The sequence below is a fragment of the Chelonia mydas genome, chromosome 2 (genome assembly GCF_015237465.2).
Source record: "Chelonia mydas isolate rCheMyd1 chromosome 2, rCheMyd1.pri.v2, whole genome shotgun sequence".
NCBI classification, from domain to species: domain Eukaryota; kingdom Metazoa; phylum Chordata; order Testudines; family Cheloniidae; genus Chelonia; species Chelonia mydas.
Window position 1 is genome coordinate 111,858,491 of NC_057850.1, and position 13,038 is coordinate 111,871,528.

At 43.9% G+C, this 13,038-nt stretch overlaps 1 protein-coding gene across 10 annotated transcripts in view; it reads right to left on the minus strand.

The window, feature by feature from the left end:
- The window catches only part of GCNT2 (glucosaminyl (N-acetyl) transferase 2 (I blood group)), an 85,396-nt gene that overhangs the window by 64,155 nt on the left and 8,203 nt on the right, over positions 1 to 13,038 (minus strand). For 4 of the 10 annotated variants that reach the window (XM_027826677.3, XM_037893171.2, XM_043540132.1 and 1 more), the window contains exon 1: positions 2,553 to 5,763. The gene's annotated coding sequence lies outside the window, so the exon portion shown is untranslated. Of the gene's footprint in view, positions 1 to 2,552; positions 5,764 to 10,564; positions 11,178 to 11,764; positions 11,865 to 13,038 lie in introns of those variants that run through there. The other 6 variants (XM_043540131.1, XM_043540134.1, XM_043540133.1 and 3 more) reach the window with 5 other exon arrangements.

Here is a 13,038-nt window from a genome sequence, read left to right on the forward strand (position 1 = left end):
AACCCGGTGGTGAAAGGAGATTGTGCAAGAAGGACTTGGATTGCTTTATAAGCCTCAGGGAAAGGAGGGCTGGAATACTGGATTGCCCAACTCCTCCTTGTTTCTGTGCAATAAAGGAGAGGTGGTTTCTGGAGGCCCCCTATCACCCATGAAGATATACTGGGGGAATACTTTATGATGATCCATCTGCCTATGCTGTGGTCTAGAGCTCTGTTTTAGACAAGATTCAATAAGCAAATTCCTTTTTTGTACTTTTTCACAGGTTTTTCCTCTTCATGGCAAGCGTTTTCTTTCTGTACTTAGAACATGTGGCTAGATCTTTGGTCCTGCTTCTAGTTGCTTTGCACTGTTCAGACAACACAAAGGCAGCTGGAAAGCTGCGCTAATGTGGTACTGTGATAGTCTGTACCGCTCTGTTCACCCCTTGTTGAGGATAGTAGTATAAGGGCCCTATTGTCAATCAAATGTTAATCCCGCCTTGACCCCTTAAGCAGTGCCTACCTATCACTGGAAGTCCTGCCCCATGGGGATATTACTTCCAGTGTCAAGGCAGACACATGACTGGAAGCAAGGTGTGTCATGTGACCATGTGTCCTCCCACCACCCTCTACCATTCAGGATGGATTTCACCCCTGTAGGACCACCCCAAGAGGAGATTTGACCAATTGGAGAGTTCCAGAGTGGGGTGACCTGTCCAGAAGTGGGTCATGTGACCCCTCTCACAACTCCTCCCTCTACTTTCTACCAATTCTGATGGGTTTCGGCTGCAGAGGACTGCCCTGAGAGCAGATTTGACCAAAATAGGGCAGGTTCTGGGATGGGATGAACCGCCCAGAAGAGGGTCGTGTGACCCCTCTAAGAACTTCTCCCACCACCCTCTGCCAATCAGAGTGCAGCACCATCACCCCATAAGTCCCAGCGTCGGGCAGAAGAGGCCATCCCTTACCAAGAACGTATGTTTTAGAAATTGTGGAAGGGCTGAGAGGAAACATGGACTCCTTCACCACCCCGTGAGAACTCTGGACTTTGTTTTAGCCCCAAGCACCTTTAGACTTGTGTGGAGAAAGCGCTACATCAGCGACACTTCCGACGAGGGCCCTTTGACTCAACCATTGATGGATATGTCGGAACCTGACCCCGAAACCCAAACCCTCATGAGGCACCCCGATGAGTGTGACAACCTCTCATCATCCACCCCCCTGGAGGTGGAAGGCAATCATGGCTTGGGGGAGTCACCGGCGGACAAGGTGAACATCACTCAGGTAAATGAATGATTAAGAAGTGACGTTTGAGGATGGGGTGTATTAGGGTTAGGAACTGACCCGGGATTGAGTAAATCTAAAAACAAGCAGTGGGTGCTTACACTGTTTCTTTTCTGAAAATCTTTCAACAGCTTGACAATGACTTTCTAGAGGCCTTTGAGAACTTATACATTGGTAGCCCTGTGGGAGTAAATATATCATGCATCAGCTGTTTTTGCTCATGTCTGAGACACAGATCTCAAGAGGAAAATCCGGAAAAGGACAAAATGGAAGAATGAACCAGCTCAGACTCCCTCATGGTAGGGGTCATGGCATCCATTTTCACAGGCAGCTGTAAAAGGTTGTATTAAACCAGGCTATTAATAAAACTTATTTAAAGTGTCAATATGAATGCATCCCCCTCCATACTCGTGTTAGTAAAAGACGGTACCAGTAACAGTCATGTCTACACAGATGGCTCTGTTAAAGAAAACATATTACACCCCCAGGGAAGTTGGGAGCTTCAGTGGAGTGACCTCTGACAGTGCATAGTGCTCTACAGTGTTAGCACTGTGTATGAACCCAAGTCCTGCAGTGATATTTGAGTTCACAACTTTCTAGCCCAGAAGTGAGGTTGTTGTGTGTCCAAGAAAGAAGAATTTTGTGATTCTTCTTTATTCTTTAACAGTGGGATTGTAATGGGGTGTATGTATCCTGTAGAATAACAATACCTACCTCTTATATAGTGCTTTTCATCAGCAGCTCTCAAAGCATTTTACAAAGGAGGTGTGACATTACCCAGGGTGCAATCTGGACTGACTAACAGCTGTGTCACCTCAGTTCTTCAGCATGAGGTGCCTTTTACACTGCTTCACTGTGAAAGCAACGACTCCTGGCCTGCTCACACACAGACTCCAGCATGTAAGGTACTGCCATCTATAGTGCTGTAGCCAGCCATTCTTGAATTACGCTGCAGCAACACCAGCAAATTCCCAGTCCCAGACTTTCTCCAGAAATGTGCTTCTTGTACTGCCCAGCACCCTCCTGGAAAATACCACCTCATATAAAGTCCACCATTTATTAAAAGAAAATGATATGCAACAATCTTGTTATCCCAAATGGAGTTTCAATCCAAACTTCACTGGTTTAGGTAAAACAATAAAACATATTTATTAACTACAAAAGATAGATTTTAAGTGATTACAAGAAATGAGACATAGAAGTCAAACTGGTTACAAGAAAATAAAAGTAAAATGCAACTAATACCTAACTTAACAATCTAAGTGAATACAAAGTAAAGGTCTCTCTCACCACATGTTACGGCAGTCTTACTGGCTGAACTCCTTTCAGTCAGGATCTCTCCCCCAGTCCAAAGCTGATTCTTTTGTTCTTCAGGTGTTGTGGATGCCATAGGTACAAAGAAAGGGAGGAATAATTTGGGATGTCTGCTCTCCCTTCTTATAGTTCTTTCTCTTCTTTGAGAATCATCTCTAGTTGTGGTTGAGGAGAAAGTCAGTGTGGATGGGAACCCCAAGCTGTTTCCTTGTCAAGATGTAGATTTTTTCACCCACACCCTCTTTCCTACCAAAGAATGAACACTTAACCAGGTGATGGTCCATTTGATTTTGTTGACACCTGACTGAGGCATCAGCTAACCTTTTGTCACTGGGGAACCAGTTTGTGACTGATCCCCAGACTTGGAACATGTCTTAGTCATATCATACAATAGAATCTTATAATTTTATGTGCAATGTTGCCACACACATATTTTACCACAACAATAATGGTCAGCAAATTATGAGTTTTCAAATGACACCGCACAAGGCATACTTTGTATGAAATTCATCATAGACCTGTAAAAGGCATGAATAAAGGGGTACAGACTGCCACAGGAGGTCAGTATCATTATTTCTGTTTTACAAATGGGGAAATTGAGGCACAGAGAGGGAAAGAGACTTGCCTGAGGTCGCTCTGTAGGCCAGTGGCAGAGTCAGGAATAGAACACACATATCCTGATCCAGTACTCTATCCATTAGGTCACACTGAGTCTCATAAAGAGCTAGCTGTTCCACATGAAGAAATGTGACCTTTCACCTAGCACTGCTTGGATTTATTTATATTTTTACACAATATTCTATGGCAGGTTGCACTGTTACAAGTAGTCTTCCAAGTTCTTTTTCTTAGCATGCAAGCAAATATTTCTCCTGGGGAAGGTGTGCTGATTTTGTCCTGGGCAGAGGGAGGACCAAGAGAATTTGCTGTCTGAAATAAATTCTTGAGGCAAAATTGCTCCCTTGTAACTAGGCATTGGCTGAAATTCCTGAAAGAGGGGATTACCTTGCATGCTATATGACCACTTCCGTTCCAGGACTAGTGTTTATGTAAATAAAACAAGTTATACTTAGAGTATACCCAGATTCTACTACACTGATTTCTCTCCACTATGAAGCTGACCTGCAAGGTCTCAGGCATTTGCTATCACTCAGAAGAGGGTCAACAATATCCTTTTCCTAACAGTGTATGTCTAATACCAGTTAACATGGCAGGTGAAGGGTTAAATCCCTATGGGAAAGCTGCTTTCCTAATCCCCTTGATGGCGGGGGATGGGTCAGGGGGATGCTTGATGGCGGGGGATGCTTGATGGCGGGGGATGCTAATTGGACAAGCTGGGAGTTCCAGGGATTTGTAAATGGAGCAGGTGATACTGTATGGGAAGGATAACTGAAAGCTAATTTCCTTCAATTAATAATTGCCCACCAGGTGTTTTGAGCTTCATAAAAGAAGAGACTGGGCTCAGAGCTCCTGGAGAGATTTTCTTTGTCTAGAGAGGGTTGCTTGATGTCGATGGTTCTAAAATGTGAGGGGACTATTTCCTAAACATATTATTTCTTGTATATTTTCACTTAACCAAGACATTGGGCCTGATCTATTAAACAGGGCCCTGTAAGGCAAAGTGGTTGTGATTCATCCTTGGGTGGGAACCACCTGTTCTGGCAGTGATGTGCTTTATAATGTTATAACCAGGAGGTCCCGCAATAAGCATCTTCCAGAGTGTGTGATAATGCCAGTATCCTAGGGGCTCATGTGCCCACAAAAGGTGGTGAGAGATTGGAAAATCTATTAGTCTGGTTTCCCATCTAAACAATAATACTTTTTCATGCCCATGGCCAAGAAGGGATGCTGCACCAGTTGGCTAACAAATAAATTATTTGCCCATTAAAATGGTTCTGCTTTGTTCCTGAAAGGTACACTGAGCATTATGAGGTAGTTTCCAATGTATGTTATTTAGGATGAAGGATGATGACTTTTTCAGGAAAGTCTAATATGACCCTCCCCACCAGAAATACTTTGAAAACACCAGACATTTGGTGCAAAGAGTTTAATTCCAAAGGCTAAAGAATTGCTCTTCAAAAGTCTTTTTATGACCCTTCAGATTAGTCCTCTCTAGCAGAGATGCTTTTTTGGTATCCAGAGAGAAGCTGATCCCCAGGCAATTCACCATAAGCATCCCTTCAATCTGGAGGGGAAATTTTAACAAGAGGCACCTCAGAGCCCTCTCCAGCACATTACAATTCATGGTGAATGTGCTGGCTGGACTCTTGTTTGTGAACCCAGATCCTGCAGTCCTCCTCTTGAGGGGGCTGAGATATTTCATCAGACGCTGAATCTCACACAGGATACACTAGAAAAGCTGACCCCCTCCCCCCACAAAGGAATGGTTACCCTAAATCTTAGGTATAGTTCATCATCTTTACAATGAGGACAATAGCACCCCCTACCTCTTAGGGGTGTTGTTAGGGTAAATACATTAAAGATTGTGAGGTACTTAGATACTACAGTAATGGAAGCCACATAAATAGTTAGGATAGCTATAGATGGGTAATCTGTGAGGTTTTTTTCCCCAGGGACAGCCTCACTTTGCATTTTTCTACTGCCAATTTTTCCCAGTATGCTAGTAACTGGAGGATGATGGCACTTTCTGTTTTCCTTTTGTAATTTGTAAACTTTTTTGGATACACCCCCTTGGGCCACTGACAGAGCAGACAATAGTGGCAAAGAATAAGTCTCACGAATTACAGAAGCATAAGTTGTACTCCTGTAATGTGTGTGCCCATCAGGAGCATGAAGCAGGCTGAGAATAAAGAAGCCCGGGCTTTAGTGTCTGAAACTCAAGGAGGTATCAGGTCAAAGCAATTTTTAACAAAATGAATTCACACATCACAGTGGTTCTCTGAACTCCTAAAGTGACAAAGGATCCCTTCTGGCCTTGGAATCTATCACAAGGCTGCCAGCCAGTTATGATGCTTTATGTCTAATTTTAAATGGCACATGCAGAAAAAGAAGTAAAATGGCACCGTCTACAGGTTTGAATTAAGGCCTGAAAGGCAATGCAAGGTTTAGCTTTTGTCATAAATATAAAGGGAAGGGTAAACACCTTTAAAATCCCTCCTGGCCAGAGGAAAAATCCTTTTACCTGTAAAGGGTTAAGAAGCTAAAGGTAACCTTGCTGGCACCTGACCAAAATGACCAATGAGGAGACAAGATACTTTCAAAAGCTGGGAGGAGGGAAAAAAACAAAGGGTCTGTGTCTGTCTGTGTGATGCTTTTGCCGGGGACAGAACAGGAATGGAGTCTTAGAACTTAGTGAGTAATCTAGCTAGGTATGTGTTAGATTATGATTTCTTTAAATGGCTGAGAAAATAGCTGTGCTGAATAGAATGAATATTCCTGTCTGTGTGTCTTTTTTGTAACTTAAGGTTTTGCCTAGAGGGATTCTCTATGTTTTGAAACTAATTACCCTGTAAGGTATTTACCATCCTGATTTTACAGAGGTGATTCTTTTTTTTCTTCTATTAAAAGTCTTCTTGTAAGGAAACTGAATGCTTTTTCATTGTTCTAAGATCCAAGGGTTTGGGTCTGTGGTCACCTATGCAAATTGGTGAGGATTTTTACCAAACCTTCCCCAGGAAGTGGGGTGCAAGGGTTGGGAGGATTTTGGGAGGAAAGACGTTTCCAAACAATGTTTTCTCAGGAACCCAGATAAAGTTTGGTGGTGGCAGTGGAAGTCCAAGGGCAAAGGGTAAAATTGTTTGTACCTTGGGGAAGTTTAACCTAAGCTGGTAAAAGTAAGCTTAGGAGGTTTTCATGCAGGTCCCCACATCTGCACCCTAGAGTTCAGAGTGGGGAAGGAACCTTGACAGCTTTATAGTTATTTTGTAAAATAGGAACCAAGGAATGAAATAGAGCTGCTAAATGGTTCAGTTAGTCTATTGCAAACTGACACAAAAATTCACTTGACATTATTGTGCTCCTTATTCTTCTATCTTCCCAGAAAATATTATTGTTTATCATGTGTATTACAGTATCAAGTAAATACCTATGGAAGTAGAAATGACCACATCTGAGGTGGAAGTCAAACTCAAATAGCTTAATGGAAATAAACCAACGGGTGAGGGGGCCTGGATAATCTCCATCCAAGAATATTAAAGAAACTGGCGCATGACATTGCAAGCTCAATAGCAAGGTTCTTCAATGAATCTGTCAACGCAGGGGTTGCACCTGAGTTGCTAATACAGTCCTTATTCTTTTAAAAAAGGGGAAAAAAGTGATCCAGGAATCTACAGGCCTTTTAGTTTGACCTTAAGTGTAAGCAAAATCTTAAATAAAATGTTGAAAGAGAAAGTAATTAAGGACATAGAGGCAAACAGTAAATGGGATAAAATACAACATAGTTTTACAAAAGGTAGATCATACCAGACCAACCTGATCTCTTTCTTTGAGAAGATTCCTTTGTGTAAAAAATAAATTAATGTAGGAGATTTAAGCTATCTGGATTTCAATGAGGCATTTGATACAGTTCCACATGGGAAATTATTAGTTAAATTGGAGAAGATGGGGATTAATATGAGAACTGAATGGTGGATAAGGAACTGGTTAAAGAGGAGACTACAACGGGTCATAGTGAAAGGTGAATATCCACCTGGAGGGAGGTTACTAGTGGAGTTACTCAGGGATCAGTCTTGGGACCAGTCTTATTTAACATTTTTATTAATGACCTTGGCACAAAAATTTGGGGATGACACAAAATTGGGAGGAATTGCCAATACAGAGGAGGACCGGAATATCATACAAAAAGATCTGGAGGACCTTGAAAACTTCGGTAATAGAAATGGGATTAAATTTAATAGTCCAAAGTGCAAGGTCATGCATTTAGAGACTAACAACAGGAATTTTTGCTATAAACTGGGAATATATCAGTTGGAAGTGACAGGAGAAAGACCTTGGTGTATTAGTTAATCACAGAATGACTATGAGATGCCAACGTGATGTAGCCATGAAAAAAGCTAATGTGATCATAGGTTGCATCAGGCAAGGTATTTTCAGTAGGGATAGGGAAGTGTTAGTATCATTATACCAGGCACTGGTGAGACCTCCTCTGGAAGACTGTTCTGGTTTCCCAGGTTCAAGAAAGATTAATTCAAACTGAAAAAGGTGCAGAGAAGGGCTACTAGGATGATCAGAGGAATGGAAAACCTATGTAATGAGAGGAGACTCAAAGAGTTTGGCTTGTTTAGCCTAACCAAATAAAGGCTGAGGGGAGATATGATTGCTCTCTATAAATACATCAGAGGGATAAATACCAGGGAGGGAGAGGAGTTATTTAAGTTAAGTGCCAATGTTGACACAAGAACACATGTATATAAACTGTCCATCAACAAGTTTAGGCTTGAAATAGACAAAGGTTTTTAACCATCAGAGGAGTGAAGTTCTGGAGCAGCCTCCCAAGGAGAACAATGGGTGCAAAAAACCTAACGGGCTTCAAGACTGAGCTTGATAAATTTATGGACGGGATGGTGTGATGAAACTGCTGCAGTGGCATATAACTGACATGGGACTGCTAGTAGTAAATATCTCCAATGGCCGGTGATGGGACACTAGATGGGGAGAGCTCTGAGTTACTCCAGAGTGTTCTTTTTCAGGTGTCTGGCTAGTGGGTCTTGCCCACATGCTCAGGGTCTAACTCATCACCATATTTGTGGCCAGGAAGGAATTTTCCCCTGGGTCAGATTAGCAGAGACCTGGGGTGGGAGGGGGAGGTGGTTTTCCTTCTTCTGCAAAAGGCACAGGTCACCTGCAAGTTTAAACTAGTGTAACTGGTGGATTCTCTGTAACTTGAAGACTTTAAATCATGATTTGAGGACTTCAGGAACTCAGTCAGAGGTTAGAGGTCTATTACAGGAGTGGGTGGTGAGATTCTGTGGCCTGCCATGTGCAGGAGGTCCTACTAGATGATCATGATGGTCCTTTCTGGCCTTAAAGTCTATGGCACTCCTGCTGGGCTTGGCGTCCTATAGTGCAGGCAATGTACAAAATCATCATCATAAGATATCCTATATCGTATTATGATCTTATTCCTGTATCCTATATACCGCTTCATTTAGTCACGTCAGTACTGTATAGCAGCGGTTCTCAAACTATGGGGTGGCCCTCCCTAGGGAGGCCCGGGAATGTGTCAAGGGATGCGTGAGCTGTGTGCTTTCTTTTCTTTTTTCTTTTTTTTAAAGAGCTCTGGCTGGCAGCCCTGGTGGCTGGGGCTCATTCAGAAGGGCTGTGCACACCCGGGTGGTGGGGATAAAGGGGACAGCTGGAGCCCAGCCACCCCAGACTGATAGCTCTGGCTCTCCTTCTTCCCCGCCCCCCCCCACCAATGCCTTAGCAGGTAGCCCGGACTCAGGCTCTCCTTCCCCTCCCCCCACACCCATCCCTCACCAGGAGGCAGCCCAGGCTCAGGTAGCAGAGCAGACAAAACCAAAAAATAGTAAATACTGTGCTGCTCTGGGCTTCTGACCCTCAGGAGCACTGGGGCTCAGGGCTTCAGCCCCACAGGGGGCACCAGGCCTTGGGACTTCAGCCAGGAGGGGAGCGCCAGTGTCAGCCTCCCTCCCTGCCCCGCTGAACCCGAAGCCCCGGAGCCCCCTGCGAGCCTGAAACCAGGAGTGGAGCTGTAGGACTGTCGCCCCGACCCCAGTGCTCCCTCCAGATCTAAAGTGTTGAGCCCCGGTGCTGCCCCGCGCAGAAGCCCCAAGCCCCCTGTTCGGAATCAGAACCCCTGGCTCCCCCCACCCACATCCGGAGCCCTACACACCCCCTGTGGCTGCAGCCTCAACCCCTTATGTGGCTGAAGTCCATAACCTCTTCTTCAGAACTATGGAACATTTCAGGGTTACAGACAACCTCTATTCCCGAGGCGTCCATAACTCTGAGGTTCTACTGTATGAACTTTTTAACTTTTCAGCCACTTTTAACTTTTAGGCACCCCTAGAACGCCAGCGCCCCATGGCACATGCCTACTATGCCTAACTGAAAATCCAGCCCTGCCTGTGACAGCATATGTTTGCAGTGATACAAAAACAGCATCTCCAAAACATAACGTGATTTATTCTGCCTCAAAGGCACATAGTACTTAAAGAAGTAGATTTAAAATAACAAATAGACCTGCATGCATACTCCTTTACTGAAGCTTGCCCTCTCTATCCATTGTTTAGATGGGTCCGGCTTATTTCCCATCTGAGTTGGGAGAAACAACCTACACTGCTTGCAGCCTGGCCCCTCTGTCTTTGTTTGTGTTTAAGACAGTCGTCAGATTGTCAGCCTTTTCGCTAACACATCCTTGGCAGCCTCTCTCTCAGGTCTCCCCCAAAGCTCCTCCCTTATTTAGGGTCTTTTAGGGGTTCCATCTCCTTTTGGTCCAAGGCTTAGTTTGGGTGAAGCTAGCTAAGTTAATTTTTTCACCAGTTGTGGGCCCAGCCAATGTTATCGTCACACTTTTGAGGTTGTGTACGGGAGGTTCATTTCTCTGTGTCATTGTTTTACCCTTCCTGCTATGTTCTATAACAAGATTTTTACAGCCCCCTTTGATTAAGCTCTGTGCGTTCAAACAGGCAGCATATGAATTTGAACAGGGAAACCGAATCACACATAATATTCACAAAAGATACTACAGACATTGTCCCAGTTTGTCACACCACATATCAAGGCCTTGTCCCAGATCTGGAAAACTAGGTCTCTTTTCTGGGGGGTAAATTCTGCAGTACAGTCAGAGCTGGGCCACCCAAGCTGGCTGCTAGCAACCACCCAGTCTGTTCATCTCCCAGCCATTCATTTGGGCAATGATGGAACTGAGCCAAATAAACTTCCCAGGGAGTTTTCTCTTCAGAGATATTAGGCTTTAATATTATTAGGCTGGGATGATTGAACCTTCCCCCCTGGGACTCTGTGGGTTACAAACAGGGTAGAAAACTATTGTAAATGCCCAGTCTTACCCAAGTCCTCCAGCTGGCCAAATTCCTCATCCACACAGCTGCCTTTCACTGTGGTCTATGATGTTTGATTTCCTTCTCAACGTAACTTTAAGTCCTTGCTGCAGCTCATCTCAATTAGTGAATTCTAGCTTGGCAACAGCTTGCCTGGTCTCCCCTATTTCCTGGAAAACCTTCAAGTCCATGACAGGCAGATTGATGGTCACCTCATTGATCCTTCTTGACATCCCATTATCTGTGCTACTCAGATGTTGGAGAGTATGATTAAGAAACCTTTTTATAGCTGGGTTTCCCAATCTGCCAAGTCACTTTGGCGCTAATGCCCCTGCAAAGGTTTTATCTCTTCCTGCAAGTCATCTCTGTCCTTCCTGGGAAGCTGCCAGAAGTTGCTTTAATAGGTTTTGCGAAGTCTCCATTTCATGTTTTAGGTCTTGTTTTAATTCCTTTTTTCCATCCTTGAGTTTTGTGAGAAGTTCAGTTATTTGACCTGTCTTGTCAACAGTAATACCAGCTCACAATTTCTCTCTTTGGAAACTGGATCCCACTTCCTCACACCCGTGTTGCACTTTGGCACAAGTGGTCAGCTACTGTTCTGGATCTTGTTGACTTGTTTCCACTAAGGAGAGAAATGGATTATGTGAGTCAGGTATTTATTTGGTTCAATCGTGTTTATTTACAAAGAATGTACACAATGTGCTGTTTCCCTGAACACAGTAGGAACAAACAACAGGGGGCAGTTTCCTTGCTCAGAAATCCAGCGCTACTTTTCCAGCCACTTCTGTGCCCCCAAGGAGTTCTGTCTCTGCTCCCTCTCAGAGCCACACTACTAGCTGCTTCTCTCATTCTCTGCTGTCTTTCTGGTTTCTTTCACAACTGCAAAGGCAACTGCAACCAAATCAATGCCTCAGTCCCTGCATTTGCAATCACTCTCCAGGGAAAACTCTCCTATTCTTCTCAAGTTAGTTCTTGCTCAGCCCTTCCCATGTGGTCTATGCCTTGGACAGCTGCTTTTATTGTTTCACCTATCACAAAACAAAGGAGGATTTAATTGCTCCTTCATTTAGTTTAAATGAAAGGTGGCTAACATGCTGTTCTGAGCCAAGGTGTTCGAAGCACCGCAGGCCGGCAGAGGTACTCTGGAAAACGAGACCCACACGCAGCTAAGCAGCGAGTTATTGGCTTTATTGAAGGTTAGTGACATACCCGCAACGGGGACTCCAAGCGTTGCTGTCACGGAGGCGGAGAACCCAGCACACCGGAGCTTTGCCTGGGACAGAGTCCGACGAAGGGTAAACAGCGAGCCCTAATAAGCAGTACACAAAAGCAGCTCATGAATATATAATAAGGTATTTCCCAACAGGGGCTTTCCGCTACTTGTCACAGGGTCCTGCAAGGCAGATAGAACCGGCCGAAACCGGTTAGAGTTGGTTCTTTATGTCCGACAGTAACCTGGCGGCCTCAAGAAAGCGGAAGTTCCCTAGCTAGGCCATAACAAAGTCTTCCTCAGTCCCTTACACATGCCCTTCCGTTTCAAGGAGTTCTGCAATTACCCACAGTTGAAAGGCATACTTCCTTGCAGCCATCAGCACCCTGCAGCACAACACACTTATGCTTACTGAGCATTGTGGCGAGTCTTGTGTTTCTCTGTCTCTTCAGCACAAAATAAAAACTGTTATAGTACATGTAGTTCAATCTCAACAAACTCCTCAGCCAGTCAATCTCTCAGTGCAAATCAGATTTTTTCAACAGCATGTTCAATAAAATTAATAGATTATATCCATTTTAATTTTGTGTTCCCCAAGAAACAGCTCACGTCCGTTAAATAGATTGACATATTTTTAATAAGGTCATCTAGCTTGTAGCCCATAAGGTCAGTTTGCTAGCTTGCTATATTGCATAATATGTTTTCTTTTGGTTTGATTCATATTATTTTGTTATCATATCATATTATTAGTGAATCATAGTATTTTCTTGGGTTTTGTTTATGTGGAATTCCAGTTTATGGTATTCATCAGAGTTATTCATGGTTATTCATAATAGTTGGCTGTGATGCAAGTAACCTACAGGCCTGTATCCTGTGTGATTAGCTGGAGCAAGTTAGCATAAGGGTTTGTAACCTTTGGCATAGATAAATGGCCTACCAGTCGTCCGCCTTAGCTTTGGGGAACTGAATGGGGAACCGAACAAAGAACTGAATTTGTTTACCTTAAGGCTGGAGCAGACCCGTAACTGCAGGGCACACCGCAGGACACGGAAGTTATGAGTTAGGCCAAGGGTAACGGTTTCGGGAATGACATAATTGATTCTAATACGTATGAGTATATGTCATAATTTGTTAACCTATAGAGTAAGTGTACCCGAAGATTTATGTGGGTGAGGAAATAAGATTTGGGCATGATAGGTTGGGCCTAGAGTCCAGCAGTGGGCAGTAGCGGGACCCTATAAGAGGGCAAACAACCATGCAAAGTGGTCGCTTT